This window comes from Nelumbo lutea, chromosome 5, assembly GCF_056320005.1.
Source record: "Nelumbo lutea isolate HS-2025 chromosome 5, American lotus-T2T, whole genome shotgun sequence".
NCBI classification, from domain to species: Eukaryota; Viridiplantae; Streptophyta; class Magnoliopsida; order Proteales; family Nelumbonaceae; genus Nelumbo; species Nelumbo lutea.
This window is the reverse complement of record NC_142688.1, coordinates 70,239,132-70,242,969: the sequence shown is the minus strand read 5'-3', so window position 1 is coordinate 70,242,969 and position 3,838 is coordinate 70,239,132. Positions and strand designations below refer to the sequence as shown.

At 38.5% G+C, this 3,838-nt stretch overlaps 1 non-coding gene across 1 annotated transcript; it reads right to left on the bottom strand.

The window, feature by feature from the left end:
- Positions 1 to 3,439: 3,439 nt before the first annotated feature.
- Positions 3,440 to 3,546, bottom strand: LOC148852842 (small nucleolar RNA R71). The gene has a single exon (XR_016100047.1). It is a non-coding gene; the product is annotated as a small nucleolar RNA R71 (small nucleolar RNA).
- Positions 3,547 to 3,838: the final 292 nt, after the last annotated feature.

The following is a 3,838-nucleotide window of genomic DNA, read 5'->3' as shown; positions in this document are numbered from 1 at the left end:
GGCGGCAACTTCTAGGAGTTTCTTGAAGAGAAGGAGGGAGCACTCTAGAAGGTTCATGAGGGGTGTAATACACCCCATTCTAGAGGCTTCAAGAAGGGGCAAGAGCCCCCTTGAAAAACTATATAAAGAGGCCTCTAGGAGGGGAGAAAGTTGTTCAATTGCTTGAGAGGAAGGCTCTCCCACTCTTAGAGGTTCGGCCACCTTGAGAGAAGAGAAGAGAAGAAGGCTAGGCGCAAGGAAGAAGAAGAAGAAGGGCTGAAGGAAGTTCAAGACAAGCAAGCTAGAAGGAGAAGGTGAGTTCGAATTGAGGGTTTGTGATTCAAAGATCTTTTGTAATAAATCATTTGTAGTTTCATTCTCTTTTGATTTGAATTCAGTTTCTTTGTTATATTTTCTTTCTTTCTCCTTGTTTCCATTCTTCCTTGATGTATTTCAGCTTGTAAAATTTCAGTTCAGCAATCTAATTCTTTTTGATTCATTCAAATGGTCATGAATTATACTTGAAGTTTCTTGAATAAGGGTGTTATTGTAGAGTAATTCGGCCAACTAACCTTCAAAACTCAGATCTGAATTCTCAGATCTGAGATTGCAAGATCTGAATTGCTTGAAAAAGAATTCAGATCTGAAATTTTCAGATTGGCCGAATTAATCTACAGCTTGGAATTTCTAGAGTGCTTGAGAGAGACTCTAGGAATTCAGATCTACTATTCAAGAACTGAATTGAGTGCAAGGTTAGAGATAACTTGCACAATTCAGTTGGTGATCAATTCAGATTTGAATTGATGCCTTAGAAGTGTTTGAAGAAATGCATGCATGGGGATTAGATTCTTGCTAGAGATAGAAGAACCGTCACTCATGCATAGGATGAACATGCGCTTGAGAGAGGCTGTTCATGACCTTGGGGTTTCACCAAACCAAGGCTCAATCATGATTCATTCGAATGATCCAAATTGATAGATTGCTGAATTCTGAGATTGAAATTTACTGCTTACTCTTCTAACCTGAATTGAAGGCAATTGGGCCAATGATTTAGATAGATTTTAATTTAGGATTTCTTAGCTTTCATTAGAGTTTTGATTTATTTGTTGATCAGATAAGAAATGTTCAATTTAGTATTGGTAATTGTTTCCTAAATCCTCGTGGGAACGATACTTCACTCACTACTTTATTACTTGAACGGCTAGTGCACTTGCTAGTGTCACAATGAGCCACACATCAAGTTTTTGGCGCCGTTGCCGGGGATTTATAGAAGCAATATTAGGAAACATTGAGCATTCTTAATCTGATCTCATTCAGCATTGCATTCATAGTTGGGTTAATTTTCTAACTTTTTCATTTCGGCTTGGACTGCAACTGCTGTACTACTGTAGTTATGTTTCTTCTTTCTTAAGTAGATTACTTTCTTTTTTTTGGTTTCAGTTTCATTTTAATAAAGGCATATTTGATTTCTATTCAATCTTGATGTTGTTCCCTTCAAAAAGAAAAAAAAAATATAAAATTCACATAAACATGAGTGTTGCAGATCTGAGTTGCATTCGGCACTCAGATCAGCAGATTTCAGATCTGCAGCACTCAGCCGAAAAGAGTTGCTTGTGTTTCAGATTTTTTTATTCTTTTCTTTCATTACAAAAAGAAAAAAAAAAAACAAATGAAAAAAAAAGGGGGAGATCTTTTGAACAACCAGAGGAGCAATTGAGAATTCGGATCAGAACTCAGATCTGAGTTCAGATCTGAATTCTGCTATTGCAGATCTGCAACAGTTCAGATCTGAGTTCCTCTGAACTCAGACCTGAACTGATGAAATTTTGAGGGGAATTGGGTGTCATCACCACCCCAATTCACCCTAGGGCACTTCTGCTATTCCCCAAAAACAATTTGGTAGCAATAACTGAAGGTAAGGCAATTGAGAATTCAGATCCAAACTCAGACTTGAGTTCAGATCTGAATTCTGCTGTTACAGATCTACTCAGTTCAGATCTGAATTCCTCTGAACTCAGATCTGAACCGATGCAAGTTTGAGGTGAATTGGGTGCCATCACTACCCCAATCCACCCTAGGATACATCCAACCTGCCTCAAGGGTGAATGGATAGCAAGGAATGAGAGAAATTCAAATCTGAAATGCAGTTGATATGATGTGAGGACTGAACTGATACAGAGCATACTATGAATTCTGGGTGGACTGAATTCTTGGCTTTACCCACTTGTAACCGAGCTACATTAGCTAAGGAGGTGTATGTTTGGATTGAATAATTGTTATGCCTCAGATATTTAAGAAAAATTAGCACTTTCCAAGTATTTCTTTTAGCATTCAGATCTGTAGCAGGGCTGCTATAGTGCAACAGTTAGCAGACCTGATTTCAGATTTCAACAAAAGTTGTATGGGCCGAATAGCTTGCAATACCAAACATTGCAGACCCAATTTTCAGGTCTTAGCAAGTGTTTGATATGCATCAGTTATACAGGTTTGAGCTTCAATTGTAGAGTTTTTAACCCAAGCCTAACTCAGGACTGGTTTTAGTTTATTTCAGATCCTTTTTAATTTTTTTTTCAGATCAGATCTGATTTCAGCCCTAAAGCATCACAGAATTGATTCCAACCTTAATGGATGTATATTGTAGTGTATACCAATGAGTGTGTATGAGATATCCAGCTCAGATCTGAATTATTATTTATTAGTTTCTCTAGACTAACAATACCAAAGACTTGTAGATCTGAACTCAGATCTAAATTGGGTCTGAATTCAGATGTTGCAATCGATGGATGTAGATAAAGGAACCTTGAATAAGATGATTGGTTTAAATCTGCTTTTAGTATAATCGGCTTCATTTATTCATGATAGGATGTAGGTTTTGTATTCCAATACTTCACTTTACATTTTCAGTGTGATAGGATTAGTTATTTATTTTCTTTTGTGAATATTGGCATTTTTATTGCTTTGACTTTAACAGTTTATGACAAGCAGACCTGAACTGGAAGAGATCCTTTACGACCCGGAGATTGAACGGACTCTCCGTGTCCGTTTGAGAGCTGCTAAGCAAGTCAGACAAGAAGCACAAGAAATGGCTGAACAAAGAACTATGATGGATTATGCCAAGCCTACCCTCACCGGGACTGTCTCCAGCATTATCAGGCCAACTATTGCTGCCAATAACTTCGAAATTAAACCGGCCATAATCCAAATGATACAAAATACGGTTCAGTTTTGTGGTATGGCCCATGAGGATCCGAATGCCCATATTGCTAACTTCTTGGAAATCTGTGACACCTTCAAACACAATGGGGTAAGTGATGATGCCATCCGGCTGAGGTTATTCCCATTTTCTTTGAAGGATAAAGCCAAAGCTTGGTTGAACTCATTACCGGCAGGATCTATAGCCACATGGGACGAAATGGCCAGCCGTTTTCTCTCTAAATATTTTCCCCCTTCTAAAACTGCTAAAATGAGGAATGACATCACTACTTTTTTCCAGCAAGAGGGGGAATCTTTATATGAGTCATGGGAACGATACAAGGAGCTGTTAAGGAGAGTTCCTCACCATGGCCTCCCCATTTGGCTGCAAGTGCAGACTTTCTATAATGGTCTTACTGACTCAAATAAGACCATATTAGATGCTGTAGCCGAAGGATCCATAAATAATAAAACTCCTGAGGTTGCCCATGCACTTATTGAGGAAATGGCAGCCAACAATTATCAATGGCATTCGGAAAGGACTCAAACTAGGAAGCAGCAAGGCTTGCATAATGTTGACACTTATACAGCACTAGCTGCACAAATAGGAGCACTCAGTAAAAAAATAGATGAAATGCAGATAGCTGCCATGCATGTGCAGCCTCTT